The 20,458-nt window shown below is 43.0% G+C and overlaps 1 protein-coding gene across 1 annotated transcript in view; it reads right to left on the bottom strand.

Annotated features, from left to right (window-relative positions):
* LOC109891860 (probable phospholipid-transporting ATPase IA) overlaps window positions 1-20,458 on the bottom strand; it is a 112,800-nt gene that overhangs the window by 33,759 nt on the left and 58,583 nt on the right. The gene's annotated exons all lie outside the window — the stretch shown is intronic.

Raw genomic sequence — 20,458 nt, 5'->3', positions numbered from 1 at the left:
AATATTCACTTACATTTGATGAGCTTATTCAGAATGCACTCCCAGGAATCCCAGTTCCACAATAAATGTTTGATTTGTTCGATAAAGTCCATAATTTATGTCCAAATACCTCCTTTTTGTTAGTGCGTTTAGCACAGTAATCCAAATTCATGACGCACAGGCCAGACGAAAAGTCCAAAAGTTCCGTTACAGTCTGTAGAAACATGTCAAACGAAGTATAGAATCAATCTTAAGGATGTTTTTAACATAAATCTTCAATAATGTTCCAACTGGAGAATTCCTTTGTCTGTAGAATTGCAATGGAACGCAAGCTAACTCTCACGTGCACGTGCATGGTCATCTCATGCCACTCTGGCAGAGTCCTGACTCATTCAGCTCCCATTCCCCCCTTCCTCACAGTAGAAGCATCAAACAAGGTTCTAAAGACTGTTGACATCTAGTGGAAGCCGTAGGAAGTGCAATATGACCCCATAGACACTGTGTATTCGATAGGCAATAAGTTGAAAAACTACATACCTCCGATTTCCCACTTCCTGGTTGTATTTTTTTCTCAGGTTTTTGCCTGCCATATGAGTTCTGTTATACTCACAGACATCATTCAAACAGTTTTAGAAACTTCAGTGTTTTCTATCCAAGTCTACTAATAATATGCATATATTAGCAACTGGGCCTGAGTAGCAGACAGTTTACTCTGGGCACCTTATTCATCCAAGCTACTCAATACTGCCCCCAGCCATAACAAGTTTTAAAACATTTTTGGAAGAAAGGGTTCTTTGATCATCAAAACTATGAAATAACACATATGGAATCATGTAGTAACCAAACAAGTGTTAAACACATCAAAATATATGTTATATTTGAGATTCTTCAAAGCAGCCACTTTTTGCTTTGATGACAGCTTGACACACTCTTGGCATTCTCTCAACCAGCTTCATGAGATTCACCTGGAATCAATATACCTGCTACACTACAGGAATGTTTTTCTAGCACAGACTGGAATATGTTCCGGGATTCATCCAATGGCATTGAGGAGTATACCACCTCAATCACCAGCTTCATCAATAAGTCCATCGACCTACGTTGTGCCCACAGCGACCGTACGTACATATACCAACCAGAAGCCATGGATGACAGGCAACATCTGCACCGAGCTAAAGGCTAGAGCTGCCGCTTTCAAGAAGCAGGACACTAATCCGGACACTTATAAGAAATAGCATTATGTCCTCAGACGAACCATCAAACAGGCAAAGCGTCAATAAAGGACTAAGATTGAATCCTAGTACACTGGCACTGATGCTCTTCAGATGTGGTAGGGCTTGAAAACTATTAAGGACTACAAAGGGAAACCCAGCTGCAAGCTGCCAGTGAAGCGAGCCTACCAGACGAGCTAAATGCCTTTTATGCTCACTTCAAGGCAAGCAACACTGAAGCATGCATGAGAGCATCAGCTGTTCTGGACGACTGCATGATCACGGTCTTCGTAGCCGATGTGAGCAAGACCTTTAAACTGGTCAACATTCACAAAGCCGCGGGGCCAGACGGATTACCATGACATGTACACAAAGCATGCATGGACCAACTGGCAAGTGTCTTCACTGACATTTTCAACCTTTCTCTGACCAAGTCTGTAATTCCTACATGTTTCAAACAAACCACAATAGTCCCTGTGGCCAAGAAAGCGAAGGTACCTGCCTAAATGATTACCGGCCCGTAGCACTCATATCGGTAGTCATGAAGTGCTTTGAAAAGCTGGTCATGGCTCACATCAATTATGTCAGAAACCCTAGACCCACTCCAATTCACAATACAGCCCCAACAGATAAACAAATGACAGACTCTCAATCGCACTCCACACTGCCCTTTTGCACCTGGACAAAAGGAACACCTATGTGAGAATGCTGCTCATTGACTACAGTTCAGCATTCAACACCATAGCGCCCGCTCATCACTAAGCTAAGGACTCTGGGACTAAACACCTCCCTCTGCAACTGGATCCAGGACTTCCTGACCCACAGGTGGTAGGGGTAGGCAACAATGCATCTGCCACGCTGATCCTCAACACTGGGGCCCCTCAGGTGTGTGTGCTTAGTCCTCTCCTGTACTCCCTGTTCACCCATGACTTCACCCATGACTGCGTGGCCAAGGACAACTCCATCATTAAACACCATCATTAAGTTTGTTGACGACACAACAGTAGTAGGCCTGATCATCGACAACGATGACACAGCCTATAGGGAGGAGGTCAGAGACCTGCCAGTGTGGGGCCAGGACAACAACATCTCCCTCAATGTGAGCAATACAAAGGACCTGATTGTAGACTATAGGAAAAGAAGGGCCGAACAGGCCCCCAAAACATTGACGGGGTTGAAATGGAGCAGGTTGAGAGTTAAGTTCCTTGGTGTCCACATCACCAACGAACTATCATGGTCCAAACACACCAAGATAGTTGTGAAGAGAGCGCGACAATGCCTTTTCCCCCTAGGAGACTGAAAAGATATGGCATGGGTCCCCAGATCCTCAAAAGCTTCTACAGCTCCACCATCGAGAGCATCCTGACCGGTTGCATCACCGCCTGGTATAGCAACTGCTTGGCATCTGACCGTAAGGCGGTACAGAGGGTAGTGTGTACGGCCCAAGCTTCCTGACATCCAGGACCTATATACTAGACGGAGTCAGAAGGCCCAAAAAATTGTCAAAGACTCCAATTACCCAAGTCATAGACTGTTCTCTCTTTTTATTTTTTTTATTTAACCTTTATTTAACCAGGCAGGTTGGTTGAGAACAAGTTAAAACTGTGACCTGGCCAAGATAAAGCATAGCAGTGTGAACAGACAACAACAGAGTTACACATGGAATAAACAATAAACAAGTCAATAACATAGTAGAAAAAAAAATCTATATACATTGTGTACAAAAGGCATGAGGAGGTAGGTGTTATGGATACAGGTATCCTGTGGGTGTGTGTGTATGTATCCTGTGTTCTTTTCTCTCCTTTCTCCCCTCACAGGTGAAAATCATCACTCCCCAATCAATCATCAATCAGAAGACACATCTCCTCCTGTTTCCTATCCAATCACAGTTCCTTTCCCTTGGTTTAAAAACCCTGTCAGTTGTTTGCTCTAGAGCTCAATCTCTCTGTAAATGCCATATGTCTGTAGATCGCTCTGTTTCACCCTCTCCAACGATTTCTCTCTATCGCTCTATATGTATTGAGCTATCTTTTGTTTGAGCACCTCCATATCACTTTGTCCTCACCTGTGAGTATTGGTTTTGGTTGTGGTGTTTGTGTTTGTTTGCTGGTGGGAAAAGAGGGCACCAAGACAAGTCGCCCATGGGCATACACTACCCGTAGGTAAACTTGGTTAAAAACACTAGTTAGAACTGGGCGGACCACCCACTGTATTTTTGGTTAGTTAGTTAGCTGTTGTTGAAATAGGCTAGTCTAGCTTAGGGGTGTTTTTGAATACTTATTATTGCTTTCCTTGGGTCCAGCTCAGCCCCTTTTCCTGACCCCCCCCCCCCCCCCCCCCCCCCATTACCGTGTGTCTTCTAATAAACCATGTGTTTGACGGTAATTTAGTTGTCTGTGGTTATTTCATTCTCACTTTTACTTTTTCACTATTATAATTTGCATGAGTTATATTATGGGTCTCGTTACCATCTCCCCCTAGACTGGGGCCAAAAGGGATTCGTAACAGTAGGCAGTAAATAGGCCATAGGAGTGAATAATTACAATTTAGCAGATTAACACTGGAGTGATAAATGATCAGATGAACATGTGCAGGTAGAGACACTGGTGTGCAAAAGAGCAGAAAAGTAAATAAAATAAAAACAGTATGGGGCTGAGGTAGGTAAATTGGGTGGGCTATATACCGATGGACTATGTACAGCTGCAGCGAGCGGTTAGCTGCTCAGATAGCAGATGTTTAAAGTTGGTGAGGGAGATAAAAGATTTTTGCAATTCGTTCCAGTCACAGGCAGCAGAGAACTGGAAGGAAAGGCGGCCAAATTAGGTTTTGGCTTTAGGGATGATCAGTGAGATACACCTGCTGGAGCGCGTGCTACAGGTGGGTGTTGCCATTGTGACCAGTGAACTGAGATAAGGCGGAGCTTTACCTAGCATATAGATGACCTGGAGCCAGAGGGTCTGGCGACGAACATGTAGCGAGGGCCAGCCGACGAGAGCATACAGGTCGCAGTGGTGGGTGGTATAAGGTGCTTTAGTAACAAAACGGATGGCACTGTGATAAACTACATCCAGTTTGCTGAGTAGAGTGTTGGAAGCTATTTTGTAAATGACATCGCCGAAGTCGAGGATCGGTAGGATAGTCAGTTTTACTAGGGTAAGTTTTGCGGTGTGAGTGAAGGAGGCTTTGTTGAGAAATAGAAAGCCGACTCTAGATTTGATTTTGGATAGGAGATGTTTGATATGAGTCTGGAAGGAGCGTTTGCAGTCTAGCCAGACACCTAGGTACTTATAGATGTCCACATATTCTAGGTCGGAACCATCCAGGGTGCTAGTCGGGCGTGTGGGTGCAGGCAGCGAACGGTTGAAAAGCATGCATTTGGTTTTACTAGGAGTGTTGTATGGCATTGAAGCTTGTTTGGAGGTTAGATGGCAAAGTGTCCAAGGAAGGGCCAGAAGTATACAGAATGTTGTCGTCTGCGTAGAGGTGGATCAGGGAATCGCCTGCAGCAAGAGCAACATCATTGATATATACAGAGAAAAGAGTCGGCCCGAGAATTGAACCCTGTGGTACCCCCATAGAGACTGCCAGAGGACCGGACAACATGCCCTCCGATTTGACACACTGAACTCTGTCTGCAAAGTAGTTGGTGAACCAGGCAAGGCAGTCATTAGAAAAACCGAGGCTACTGAGTCTGCCGATAAGAATATGGTGATTGACAGAGTCGAAAGCCTTGGCCAGGTTATGATATCGTTTAGTAACTTGAGCGTGGCTGAGGTGCACCCGTGACCAGCTCGGAAACCAGATTGCACAGCGGAGAAGGTACGGTGGGATTTGAGATGGTCAGTGATCTGTTTGTTGACTTGGCTTTCGAGGACCTTAGATAGGCAGGGGAGGATGGATATAGGTCTGTAACAGTTTGGGTCCAGGGTGTCTCCCCCTTTGAAGAGGGGGATGACCGCGGCAGCTTTCCAATCCTTAGGGATCTCAGATGATACGAAGGACAGGTTGGACAGGCTGGTAATAGGGGTTGCGACAATGGCGGCGGACAGTTTCAGAAATCTCCTCCCCGCTGTCCTCAACAAGGGTGCGTTCTGAGCCCTCTCCTGTACTCCCTGTTCACCCACGACTGCGTGGCCACGCACGCCTCCAACTCAATCATCAAGTTTGCGGACGACACAACAGTGGTAGGCTTGATTACCAACAACGACGAGACGGCCTACAGGGAGGAGGTGAGGGCCCTCGGAGTGTGGTGTCAGGAAAATAACCTCACACTCAACGTCAACAAAACTAAGGAGATGATTGTGGACTTCAGGAAACAGCAGAGGGAACACCCCCCTATCCACATCGATGGAACAGTAGTGGAGAGGGTAGCAAGTTTTAAGTTCCTCGGCATACACATCACAGACAAACTGAATTGGTCCACTCACACAGACAGCATCGTGAAGAAGGCGCAGCAGCGCCTCTTCAACCTCAGGAGGCTGAAGAAATTCGGCTTGTCACCAAAAGCACTCACAAACTTCTACAGATGCACAATCGAGAGCATCCTGTCGGGCTGTATCACCGCCTGGTACGGCAACTGCTCCGCCCTCAACCGTAAGGCTCTCCAGAGGGTAGTGAGGTCTGCACAACGCATCACCGGGGGCAAACTACCTGCCCTCCAGGACACCTACACCACCCGATGTTACAGGAAGGCCATAAAGATCATCAAGGACATCAACCACCCGAGCCACTGCCTGTTCACCCCGCTATCATCCAGAAGGCGAGGTCAGTACAGGTGCATCAAAGCTGGGACCGAGAGACTGAAAAACAGCTTCTATCTCAAGGCCATCATACTGTTAAACAGCCACCACTAACATTGAGTGGCTGCTGCCAACACACTGACAATGACACTGACTCAACTCCAGCCACTTTAATAATGGGAATTGATAGGAAATGAAGTAAATATATCACTAGCCACTTTAAACAATGCTACCTTATATAATGTTACTTACCCTACATTATTCATCTCATATGCATACGTATATACTGTACTCTATATCATCGACTGCATCCTTATGTAATACATGTATCACTAGCCACTTTAACTATGCCACTTTGTTTACATACTCATCTCATATGTATATACTGTACTCGATATCATCTACTGTATCTTGCCTATGCTGCTCTGTACCATCACTCATTCATATATCCTTATGTACATATTCTTTATCCCCTTACACTGTGTATAAGACAGTAGTTTTTTTTGGAATTGTTAGTTAGATTACTTGTTGGTTATTACTGCATTGTCGGAACTAGAAGCACAAGCATTTCGCTACACTCGCATTAACATCTGCTAACCATGTGTATGTGACAAATAAAATTTGATTTGATTTGATTTGAAATAGAGTGTCCAGATTGTCAAGCCCAGCTGATTTGTATGGGTCCAGGTTTTGCAGCTTTTTCAGAACACCTGCTACCTGGATTTGGGTGAAGGAGAAGCTAGGGAGGCTTGGTCGAGTAGCTGTGGGGGGGGGGGAGCTGGAGCTGTTGGCTGAGGTTGGAGTCGCCAGGAGGAAGGCATGGCCAGCCGTTGAGAAATGCTTGTTGAAGTTTTCGATTATCACGGATTTATCGGTGGTGACCGTGTTACCTAGCCTCAGTGCAGTGGGCAGCTGGGAGGAGGTGCTCTTGTTCTCCATGGACTTTACAGTGTCCCAGAACTTTTTGGAGTTAGAGCTACAGGATGCAAATTTCTGCTTGAAAAAGCTGGCCTTTGCTTTCCTGACAGTTGCATATCGCGGGGACTATTCGATGCAATTGCAGTCCGCCACAGGATGTTTTTGTGCTGGTCGAGGGCAGTCAGGTCTGCCGTGAACCAAGGGTTATATCTGTTCTTAGTTCTGCATTTTTTGAACGGAGCATGCTTGTCTAAGATGGTGAGGAAGTTACTTTTAAAGAATGACCAGGCATCCTCAACTGACGGGATGAGGTCAATATCCTTCCAGGATACCCGGGCCAGGTCGATTAGAAAGGCCTGCTCGCAGAAGTGTTTTAGGGTGTGTTTGACAGTGATGAGGGGTGGTCGTTTGACCACGGACCCATAGCGGATACAGGCAATGAGGCAGTGATCGCTGAGATCCTGATTGAAGACAGCGGAGGTGTATTTGGAGGGCAAGCTGGTCAGGATAATGTCTATTAGGGTGCCCATGTTTACGGATTTAGGGTTGTACCTGGTGGGTTCCTTGATGATTTGTGTGAGATTGAGAGCATCTAGCTTAGATTGTAGGACTGCCAGGGTGTTAAGCATATCCCAGTTTAGGTCACCTAAACAGAACAAACTCTGAAGCTAGATGGGGGGCGATCAATTCACAGATGGTGTCCAGGGCACAGCTGGGAGCTGAGGGGGGTCGGTAGCAGGCGGCAACAGTGAGAGACTTATTTCTGGAGAGATTCATTTTTAAAATGAGATGTGCATAGACCTGGAAAGTATGACAGAACTTTGCAGGCTATCTCTGCAGTAGATTGCAACTCCTCCCCCTTTGGCAGTTCTATCTTGACGGAAAGTGTTATAGTTGGGTATGGAAATCTCAGAATTTTTGGTGGCCTTCCTAAGCCAGGATTCAGACATGGCAAGGACATCAGGGTTGGCAGAGTGTGCTAAAGCAGTGAGTAAAACAAACTTAGGGAGGAGGCTTCTGATGTTGACATGCATGAAACCAAGGCTTTTTCGATCACAGAAGTCAACAAATGAGGGTGCCTGGGGACATGCAGGGTCTGGATTTACCTCCACATCACCCGAGGAACAGAGAAGGAGTAGGATGAGGGTGCGGCTAAAGGCGATCAAAACTGGTCGCCTAGAGCGTTGGGGACAAGGAATAAAAGGAGCAGATTTATGGGTGTAGTAGAATATATTCAGGGCATAATGTGCAGACAGGGGTATGGTGGGGTGCGGGTACAGCGGAGGTAAGCCCAGGCACTGGGTCATGATAAGAGAAGTTGTATCTCTGGACATGCTGGTTATAATGGGTGAGGTCACCGCATGTGTGGGAGGTGGGACAAAGGAGGTATGAGGAGTGGAACTAAGGGCTCCATTGTAAACTAAAACAATGATAACTAACCTGAACAACAGTATACAAGGCATATTGATATGAGAGAGACATACTGCAAGGCATAAAGTAATCGCTTGTCTTGATTGGGAGAGCTAGCTAAAACAACAGGTGAGACAACAACAGCTAGTCAGCTAACACAACAACAGCAGGTAAAATGGCAATGACTAGGCAGAGAGGGTCGGATTAACTACACACAGATCCTGAGTTCGCGGCTGGGGCCGACAGATAAAACATAAATAAACAGAATGGAGTACCGTGATTAATGGACAGTCCAGCAGGCATCAGCTATGTAGCCAAGGGATCATAGTGTCCAGGGGGCAGCAGTAGATGGAACAGGGAAGCCGACACTATGCCAGCAAGCGGGCAACACAGCGTTTAAAGTTAGTAGCCTGGGGGTGGTAGGGGGTCTGCTCAGACGGAGGCCGGTTGAGGCACAGCGGATGGAGTATTCGTCGGCTGACCAGACGTGGTTGTGCGGCGTGGCGCCGCGTCGACAGAGAATCCAAACCAGATGGCGAAAGAGGTATGGTAGAGTTTAGTTTGCTAGCCAGGAGATGCGCCTGGCTCACGGTTAACTGGTGCTAGCTTCGTGGCAGTGGCGTTAGCCACTATAGCCAATCGGTAGTGGTGATCCGGCCAAGGTCCAGAGTTTACAGCAAGGATCCGGTGGAGTATTGGGCTCTAGCCGTGTATGAGTGGGGTTCGGGTGAACAGCTGAGTAGGCCGGAGGTTCTTGAATGTGTTCTAAAGTTAAAAAATAATAGCGATTCTGTATCACATTGGGTGAGGCAAGTTACCGGAAGGTATAATAAAATAAAAAATCGAAAAATAGATTTTTTTTATTTTTTTTATATATACAAAAAATACAAAAGTACACGAGAGGACAAACAAAACATAACTACACTGCTACGCCATCTACCGCACACGCAGCAAGCAGTACCAGAGCGTCAAGTCTTGGACCAAAATGCTCTTCAACAGCTTCTACCCCCAAGTCATAAGACTGCTGAACAATTCAGCAATGAGGCCGGACGATTTAAATTGACCCCCCCACTGCTGCTACTCGCTGTTTATTATCTATACATAGTCACTTTACAAGTGACCTCGACTAACCTGTAGCCCCGCACATTGACTCGGTACCCCCTATGTATAGCCTTGTTATTGTTCTATTCATTTCTTGTGTTACTTTTGATTTTTTTTCTTTTTGATTTAGATTTTCTTAGCTCTGTTTCTTGAACTACATTGTTGATTAATCACTTGTAAGTAAGCATTTCACGGTAAGGTCTATTGGTCTCTTGTATTCGACAGATGTGACAAATAAAATTTGATTTTAAGTAATTTCAATTAACAGGTGTGGCATGATAAAAGTTCATTTGTGGAATTTCTTTCCTTCTTAATGCCTTTGAGCCCATCAGTTGTGTTGTGATAAGGTAGGGGTGGTATACAGAATATAGCCCTATTTGGTAAAAGACCAAGTCCATATTATGGCAAAAACAGCAAAGAGAAATGGAAGTCCATCATTACATGAAGGTCAATGTGGAAAATTTCAAGAACTTTGAAAGTTTCTTCAAGTGCAGTCACAAAAACTATAAAGAGCTATGATGAAACTGGCTCTCATGAGGACCGCCACAGGAAAGAAAGACCCAGAGTTACCTCTGCTGCAGAGGATAAGTTCATTAGCGTTTACCATCCTCAGAAATTGCAACCCAAATAAATGCTTCACAGAGTTCAAGTAACAGATACATCTCAACATCAACTGTTCAGAGGAGACTGCTTGAATCAGGCCTTCATGGTGAAATTGCTGCAAAGAAAGCACTACTAAAGGACAACAATAATAAGAAGAGACTTGCTTGAGCCAAGAAACACGAGCAACGGACATGAGTTCAGTGAAAATCTGTCCTTTGGTTTGATGAGTCAAAATGTGAGGTTATTTTGAGAGACGCAGAGTAGGTGAACAGATGATCTCTGCATGTGTGGTTCCCACTGTGAAGCATGAAGGAGGAGGTGTGCTGGTGCTTTGCTGGTGACACTGTCAGTGATTTATTTAGAATTCAAGACACACTTAACCAGCATGGCTCCTCAGCGATACGCCATCCCATCTGGTTTGCGCTAAGTGGGACTATATTTTGTTTTCAACAGGACACGGACAACACACCTCCAGGCTGTGTAAAGGCTATTTGACCAAGAAGGAGATGTCATGCTTAGATATACAGGGCAAAGATGATAATTTCATAACAAGAACAGCGATCACTTTTGCTACCCACACTGCATGGTCCAAGTTGGTCAAAACTTCCAAATGGTCTTTACATTTTTGCATGCATGCATGCGACACACACACAGAAGTTAGCTTAAACAGAACCAGCTCAGAGGCCCAGCTCATTAGCTACATCAGCAGCCGATTTCAGTTTAGAATAGAAAATGAATGTGTTTATGCAACAAATGTTAGTGTATCACATCGATTTGTTCCTCTAATCAAAGCAAATAATTTCAAACTAAAACGTATTGTTTCTGTATCGTATCACAGCCCATGGACTAGATACGTATTGAATCGTTACTAAAGGAAAAAATTGAAGACAAATGTTCCAGGCAACGTAAAAAGAGATAAAACGAGTGGAAAATTGAATCTTGTTTTTTTAAGTTCTGAACTGTGCTCAACACATCATTAGTCTCTGAAAGTGCAGCGTTTCAAACTTTCGGGGGATGAGGACGGGAGACAATTACCGAGGTGGACTGAGTTAGTGGGGACGAGTGTGAAAGTCTCAGAGATATCATCTCCACAAGTGTAATATTTCCCATGGATTTAGCTCAGCACTACATCTGAACATATGTCAAATGCTCGCCGTTTCCCTCCTTGATCCAGCCAGCGACATCCAAGTGATAGCCAAGGTTAGTGATGAGGCAGGAGCCATGGGTATGGAGAGACTGGCTGGATAAAGACAGCCTTGGATCTGCTTGCCGATGAAGGAGAGGGGAAGGTAAAGATACCATGTATCTAAACCATATGCTGGGGTAGATGCAGTTGATCACTTGATATCTTGATTAGACGGACTTGTCTGGACACAGCTTCACCTGTCAGGCAAGAAACAGACACCACTAGACACCACTTTGGAAAACAGTGAAGTGTAGATTTAGCTGGATGATCTCTGTAATTGCAAACAAAGGTTTCTGTACCAAATATTAAGTTCTGCTTTTCTGATGTATCAAATACTTATGTCATGCAATAAAATGCAAATTAATTACTTAAAAATCATACAATGTGATTTCGGGATTTTTGTTTTAGATTCCTTCCCTCACAGTTGATGTGTACCTATGATAAAAAATTACAGGCCTCTACATGCTTTGTAAGTAGGAAAACCTACAAAATCGGCAGTGTATCAAATACTTGTTCTCCCCACTGTATTTGGAGAAAGTTAAATGCAACAACAAAAGACTATACTTTCGTTTCAAAACCTCATACTTATCCCTCAGACCTTAGCTCATCAGGTATAAAACTGTATTATTAATCACATCACCATCTCAGATCATAGTTCGGTATTCCTAAAACTATAAGGTCAAAAGATGGACAACCTGATACATATAGGTGGAGGTTAAACGCTTCTCTTCTTACTTACAACGCTTTTGGAATTTAACTCAACAGAAGGTATCCGCTCAACCCTTTTATGGGAGAGCGCTATGGCTTATCTTAGGGGTCAAATCACAGTTTTTCATCTATGCTCAAAAAAGTATGTATACAAAAACAAGAGAAGATTGAGAGAGAAATGTCCTAATTAGAAGAAAGACAAGAAACAAGGGGATGGGGACACTCCAATTCAGTTGGCTGCAGCGAAAGGGGAGCTTAATATGCCTCTTACTTATAAAGCTGAGGGTTCTATACGATTTGCCTGGAATAAATACTATAGTCAGGGAGACAAACCAGGGAAACTTCTTGCACTGCAACTTAAAAAGGATGCAGCGGAACGATGTATTCCAAATATCAGAACTGTGCAGGGAAAAGTTACTTCTTGTCCCAAATAAATAAATAAGAGACATTTGCTGAGTACTACGAGACCTCTATATAAGAAAACCTAAAGATGTTTCCTCTCAGGAGGATATTCTCACACATTTGAAGCTGCCAGAACTATCGTGTGAAGATAAGGACCCACCATTACTAACTCCGAGATAGAAGCAGCCATCAGAAGCATGCAAAATGGGAAGAGTCCGGGTCCCGATGGGTTCACCTGTCACACCCTCATCTGTTTCACCAGTCTTTGTGCTTGTCTCCACCCCCCTCCAGGTGTCACCCATCTTCCCCATTATACCCAGTGTATTTATACCTGTGTTCTCTGTTTATCTGTTGCCAGTTCATTTGTTCGACAAGCCTACCAGCAATTTTCCCCTTGCTCCTGGCTGTTTCTCGTTCCTGTTTTCTAGTTTTCCCGGTTTTGACCATTCTGCTGGCCCTGACCCTGCCTGCCATTTCTGTACCACCCTGGATTATTGACCTCTGCCTGTCCTGACCCCGAGACTGCCTGCCGCTCTATACCTTTTCGAATCGGATCTGAATTACTGACCTCTGCCTGCCCTTGACCTGTCGTTTTTCCTGCCCCCTGTTCTAGTAATAAACGTTTGTTACTTTGACACTGTCTGCATCTGGTTCTTCCCTGAAACGTGATGCCACCTGTGAGTTCTATAAAACTTTCAGTAAAGAACTAATACAGCTGATCAGAGGGGTTCTTCATGAGGTTATAGAGCGCAATAAATACCCAGATACTTTGTGTGAAGCAACTAGGGTTGCTCATTTTGGGAAATATTCAGAGGTGGAAACTTTCTGTGGGAATTAACGGGAATATATGGGAATTTACAGAAATATATGCAAATTCATATTAATACCGTTTAAATGTAGATGTTTTTTTGCATTGGATATATTTACCATATCATACGGAGACAGAAACATAAACGTTTTATTACACAAGTAGACATTATTGCAAATAATTTAATCGTTTCAATAGAAAAAAACAAAACAACAATTTAGTTACGAATTGAACTTTAATAAAATGAGTTGACTCTTCACATGGGATGATTTCACTGCCTTTCCTTCCAGTTCTCTGCTGCCAATGACTGGAACGAATTGCAAAAATCACTGAAGTTGGAGACACATCTCCCTCACTAACTTTAAGCGTCAGCTGTCAGAGCAGCTTACCAATCGCTGCATTTTTTAATTGTGACTCTAAAATCCTTACTAAGATTAACAAAAAATAATTGTGGATCCTAATCAAACTGGGGTCATTAAAGGACATCACTCAACATCGAATATAAGATGACTTCTGAATAATATCAATTACTCTAAGACCCAACTCAAACAAACAGTTATACAATCTCTCGATGCTGAAAAGCTATTTGACCGCGTTGACTGGGTCTTACTTTAAGCAACGTTAAAGAAGTTAGGTGTTGGGGAGCGCTTTTTGAAATGGATAGAGTTGATATATTCAAGTCTAAAATCATCTGTTAGAACGAATGGGAATATGTCTCTTTCTGTTTCACTACAACAAGGAAATCGTCAAGGAGATTGTCTCTCGCTACTGTTATTTGGCCTTAGTATAGAACCTCTGGCGAGTATTCGAAGTGCCATAAACATTCATGGTCTGCAGGTGGGGCCAAATGAACATAAGATATCTCAAAATGCAGACAACGTCATCCTGAACATAAGGCTGAGACAATGATTCCAAATATATTCAAATTACTAGGTGAGTATGGTGCTACGTTAGGCTATACAATTTACGTTGGTAAAACTATTGCAATGATGACATTTGGTGATGCACCCTCAAGTATCAAAGACAACTATGCATTTAAGTGGACTGATACAAGCATGCGTTACTTGGGTGATAATATTACATCAGCCTATGGGAAACTATATGCTTTGAACTACCCCCCTGTGATTAGTAAAATCACTGACGTTCTAGACCGTTGGATGACCCTCCCTATGTCTCTAGCAGGTCAGTTTGCTTCAGTGAAAATGAATGTCTTACCAAGACTGTTTTCAATGTTTCCTGTTTAAAAAATCCTACGAAAACCTTTACTTGCCTAAATGAAGCAATAGGCACATTTTTATGGCAAAATAAGTAGGCTCATATTAGTTATAAAAAACTACAGCTGTTCAAAGAATTGGGTGGGCTTGGCCTCCATAACCTTAAATCATATTACTGGGCAGCGCAACTTAATCACATAGCATAATGGATTCAACAACCGAAGGATGTGTCATGGCTTGAAATTGAGAGTCAATATTGTGATACGTCTTTACATTGACTTGTCTTCATAGCAGATTTCTATTGACAGGATTAAACAAAACCCATTTATTACTCCTACATTGAAGACATGGAGGAAGGTTCAATGCCAATATAAACTAATGACATGTCTAGACACTCACCTATATTCCACAACCCAGCCTTTCTTCCTACTACTATGGCCCAAGGATTTAGGGAATGGGAAGAGAGAGGGCTTTTGTAGAGTCTCTCAACTTTTCAAAGGCTACATTTTTTTTATAATTTCAAGAAATCCATGAGCAATTCAATATATCTCAAACAAATGGTCATAGGTACCTTTAAGTCAGGTAATTCATTGTTTAAAAAGCCGATAACTCCTATTGATGAGATTATTGAATTACTTTATCAAGGGGAAATCATTGGAACCGTTTTTTTTTTTTTTTTTTACAACAATATCCTTAACATACAAATATTATCTTTAGATAATCTTAGGAACTCATGGCAGGTTGAATTACAGGTGCAGATATCAGAGGAGAGTTGGGGGAATATATGGAAAACACTATATAAAGCCACTACAAGTAACCGAACAAGGGAGTTTCAATTCAAAATGATAAAAGTAATAGGCTCTACGTGTTGGAGGCAGTATAGGTACTTTATCACATATATTTTGGCAATGTCCGAAAATCCAGTCTTTTTGGTCTGAAATTCTCAATTTTATACAGTACATCACATGTATTATTATTCAACCAGACCCATGTCATCTCCTTCTAGGTGTTGTTCCTCTGAATACACTCCAATCCTCTCCACTTAAATTGATAGATTATCTTTTAGCAGCAGCAAGCGAATGTGTAACAAAATGCTGGAAAAATGAACATGCATCCTCAAAAGATATGTGGTTAGGTCTATGCAGGGAACATGCTAACATGGAGAGAATTACAAACATTTTGCAACATAGACAGCATAGGTATGAAGGTGTCTGGTCAGAGTTCCTGGTCTTATTCTGTAATTTTTGTTTTTTTGTTTGTTTCTGTTATTTTTCTGTGGCTTTATCCAAATTGTATTCCTATTCAGACTCTTGAAATATTTACTCTATACAGCCAAAATGTACTCTGAAGGATAGGACCCTTTTTTTCAATTTGCGCCTAAAATGACATACCCAAATCTAACTGCCTGTAGCTCAGAACCTGAAGCAAGGATATTCATATTCTTGATACCACTTTAATGGAAACACTTTGAAGTTTGTGGAAATGTGGAATATAGGCACAATTTATATTTTGGCCACTAGATGGCAGCAGTGTATGCACAACGTTTTAGACGGATCCAATGAACCATTGCATTTCTGTTCCAAATGTTGTATCAAAATTGCCCAAATGTGCCTAATTGGTTTATTAATATATTTTCAAGTTCATTACTGTGCACTCTCCTCAAACAATAGCATGGTGTTCTTTCAATGTAATAGCTACTGTAAATTGAACAGTGCAGTTAGATGAACAAGAATTGAAGCTTTCTGCCAATATCAGACATGTCTATGTCCTGGGAAATGTTCTTGTTTACTTACAGCCTCATGCTAATCACATTAGCCTACGTTCGCTCACCAATCCTGTAGAGGTTTTAACATGTGAATGTAATTACGCTCCTTTGTAAAGACAGCAAAGATATGTTGTGTATGTATGGTTCTTTATGCGCTCTTGAATAAAAAATGAAGGAAAAAAATACATCTAGCAATGTATTGGAGATGTGAGACAGGATATGTGTTTAACTTTTCTTCATGCTCCTCTATAGAACAAGTTGTCAGATGGTGCATTGAGGACTGATGTGTTCCTGTTCTGACTTTTCATAATACCAGGTTCTGTTATACAGTCTTTGTATTGAAGATTGTTTATTCTTTTATTCTATAAATTATGGCTTTATGTATGAATGTGATTGTGTGCGAGAGTGAAAACACAGAGAGAAAAAACAACTTGTCAGATGGTGCATTAAATACTGATGTATTCCTGTCCTGACTTTTTATAATACCATTGCAGACATACATAAAAGCCCCCCAAAAAAACAGCATATTTCAGGCAAAATGAGTCCTTATTGTCTGGACATTTTCCGGGTGAGATTTTCTGCTCGTGTGAGAAACAGTGAAACAGCCTGGCCGTCTCTGTGTTATTGTGTGGACAGACAGTGGCGCTGAACAGACCCTCTCTGTTGGATCGGCCATGGCTGTTGAAGGGACATCGGGGTTGCTGTGTTGTGCCATGGCCAGGCTGCAAACATTTTCTTGCTTCATTTAACTGCATTATGAAGGCCTCAATTGCTACAAATTCTCGGTTCGGACACGCCCAATTCCCAATCCACCAGCCCTTCCCATTCAATCGTGCGAGCGAATGCACGAAAATGTTCCCAAAACAAATGTCTGTTACCCGCACACCCCTCAAGCACACCCCATTCCCTTGGGCAAGGAGAGAGAAGCAAGTGTGTGTATGCACTCTCCTAAACCATACACCCCACCCCCCCTACTACCCCGCCCACCCATTCCAGCTCCTGCTCTTCCCTCCATAAGGTGCATTCTACCGTGATGTTGTTTTTTTAAAGGGGATGCCGCTGGTGGTCAACTACGTTTTTTCTCAGACACACACACACACAAGGTAATCACCTCAATTGAAGAACATGGAGCAGGTTAAACCTGTGGTGTGGCCGACGTCATGGTAATGAGTGGCTAGCCTGTAGTGTTGCACGTTATACCAAAATGTCTATATTTTTTCAAAGGCCATTTGAAGGCCATTTTGGCTCAGCGTTGTCAGTGTTAAGGGAGGGTTTGGGCAGCAGGGATTTCCTTGTCCCATCGTGCTCTAGCCACTCCTTGTGGCGGTCCTGGCGCCTGCAAGCTGACTTCGGTCACCAGCAGGACGGTGTTTCCTCCAACACATTGGTGAGGCTGGCGTCTGGGTTAAGCGAGCATTGTGTCAAGAAGCAGTGCAACTTGGCAGGGTCATGTTTCGGAGGACGCAAGGCTCTCGACCTTTGCCTCTCCCGAGTCCGTAGGGGAGTTGCAGCAATGGGACAAGACTGTAACACCCAATTGGATATCAAAAAATTTGGGGAAGAAAAGGGTAAATATAAATAAATAATAATAATTTGAAAAGGTTCATTAATGTTCACAAAACAATGTCCATACAGACTTGAACACTTTTATAAAATGCAAGACGATACCGTTAGCTTCCAGCTTCAATTTCAGGCATAGCCACGGGAAGATGTTTGGGAGGTGGCGGGGGCTACAGACGGATATATCGCTCTGCTAGTACAGGACTAGTAAAGGGCCAGTGCACTATTTTTGTGAAATAAAAAGCAATTCCACAAATTGTATATATATATATATAGCTGAATTTACTACCCTAGTACTTTGTTAATGCAAAATATGCTGATTTCAAAGCTGATTGTCACCAAAAACTCATTAAATTATTTGTCTTAGTTTGCCTCCCATCTTGTTTCCACTAGCCACATTCTGCCTGTGAATTTACATTTGAACATTTTAGTCATTTAGCAGGCGTTCTTATCCAGAATAACTTACATGAGAAATTAGGGTTAAGTGCCTTGCTTAAAGGCACATCGACAGATTTTTCACCTAGTCATCTCAGGGATTCAAACCAACAACCTTTCGATTACTGGTCCAACACTCTTAAGCACTAGGCCACCTGCTGTTCATAAATGTTTCTTAAACAGACAGTGCACACTTTTATCAAATAAAATATTACTTTATACAAATGTTGTTAATCAATACAATAAAATAATATGTTCTCTTTGCAGTCAGCGATAAAATAAGTCCTAAAAGAAAGGGATTATTTGTCAACTGGATCCTCATGAAATCAGCTAAAACAAGCTAAATTACTCAATGCATGCTCACACTCCTATTGAATAATATGCATTCACCTGTATTGTGAAAAGACCTAGGCTACATCTTGATTTATCCAGTTTATCAATAGAGATTTATCGTTAGCGGAATTAGCTGTCTGGATCAAGTGCCATTCTGTGACGTTTTGGTATCAAGTATCGTGACAGTATCGAGTATTGTATCGAAGTCAAAATTCTGCTATCGTGACAACACTACTAGCCTGGGGTCAAAGTGCTGAATTAATTAAGGGCCTGCTCAATGAGGGACTCCGGGCTGATATATTGTTGTGCTAAGTTTAAAAAGAGGCCCATTCAGTGCATGCGGCAACGGCTTATGCGTGAGTGTTTTGGCCTGGTCCTTCGGGTCCCGCTAGCGCCCCTCTCTCACTCTCTTGAGAGACAGATGCATTGATTTGCTCATTAGGAGAAGGACAAGGCAGGGTCTTTTTTCCCTCTCTCTTCATTGAGTGTCACTCAGCAGAGGGGTGTGGCTGGCCTCTCTCCCCCAGTGCACATTCTGAAAAACAGAGCAGGGGGAAATGGAGGGAGAGGGAAGAAGGGAATGCGTCCTGCCAATAAAGAAGCTCCCATTGCATATTCATCAGCAGAATAAAAAAATTCTGCGACACCGTCCCACGGATGCGTAGGCTTCAGTGTGGGAGGAAGGGGGAGGAGGAGGGAGAGAGAGGTGTGACATTTGCCCTCAACAAATGACAGCCCTCTTTGCGCCTGAAAAAAATGCAAACAATGTCCTTATCCTGCTTCAAAAAAGTAGGCAAAGGAGAAAGAGAGAGGGATGACGAAAGAGGAGCTAGTAAATATGCTGGAAAGAGAAGGGCACCCAGTGTTTACCATCCTGGATGGGTCCTTGAGTGGTGGTTGTGTTCACAGTGTGGCACCAGTTGGCAGGCTGTGCTCAGCTCAGCACTAGGCCCTCCTCTCTCGGTCTCCAGGTGTTCCTCCAGGCTTTCTGAGCCTCTTGTAATAACCTCATAAATGCCGCTTGACAATATGTCAATCAAGTAAAGTCGTGCACAGCTGGACCAAATATTTGAATTAAGTCATTATGGTAACATCATTGAAAAGGTCCATCAGTTTAAATGTGGCAAATCCTTCCATTTTGTCCAATTGTTATTATTTTGTTTGTTTAGCACTGCAAGATTATAGACAAAGGAAAGAAAGTAAGACTGCTGTGTTAAATATAATTTGGCATTTGTGTGTAATATATAACTGTTTTCAGTAGCTTCTGCTCTCTCATATCCCCCGCAATTTTCTGACCACCATGATCTCCCTCCAACTATAGCTCACAAAGTTATGAAAACGTTAAGTTCTGTGAAGTTTAAATGTTCCTTCTGAATGAGTGCCCTGTCATAAAAAGACAGATCATTAGCTGAGTGAGAGAGAGACTAACAGGCCATGAGAAAACTGACTGGGGCATTGCATGGCAGCCCAACTTGTTGCTCCAACAGACAGTTCAGTGTCAGCCTCACTTCCTGACTCTCAATTAACCTCCATCCATCCAGGCTCCCAGCAAAATAGCAATTATAACACAGCTGCTGATTCCACCACCAACGAAGAGCGAGCTGCACCTACACTCACATTCCCTACAATGACCTTGGAAAGACCCATTCACCCTTCTCTGTGCCTTTCAAACAACCAAAGGCAAAGGCTAGACAGAGGAGAGAACAAAACAAGCCAGGCCAGAACAGGTCAGGCTATAGAGCGCAGTCCTCTATACAGTATCCCAGTCATGGTATTTAGTTTCTAATGCACATTGTAACAGACAATGTTCTCAGAAAAAGGTAAAAATTCCCCTTTACTTCTTTTCTCCCTGTTTTCTTCTGGTAGGGCGTGGCATGGGAGAGGAGGAGGAAAAACATGTGTGCACAAAAGTAAACCTATTACTGAAACAAATGTAACTTTGAGCCCTCTCCTGGGTTGCTAGTGTATTGGATGTCAAGCCCTTACAAACAGGGGTGTTTGATACTTCACAAAGCAGCAGAAATTCCCTATTATGTACTTGAATCACGATTGTTAGGGAATAACAAAAAGTGTGCTGGGAAGGGAC

Source organism: Oncorhynchus kisutch, linkage group LG6 (assembly GCF_002021735.2).
Source record: "Oncorhynchus kisutch isolate 150728-3 linkage group LG6, Okis_V2, whole genome shotgun sequence".
Taxonomy (NCBI): Eukaryota; Metazoa; Chordata; class Actinopteri; order Salmoniformes; family Salmonidae; genus Oncorhynchus; species Oncorhynchus kisutch.
The sequence above is the reverse complement of the archived record's forward strand: the minus strand, read 5'-3'. Positions and strand labels throughout refer to the sequence as shown.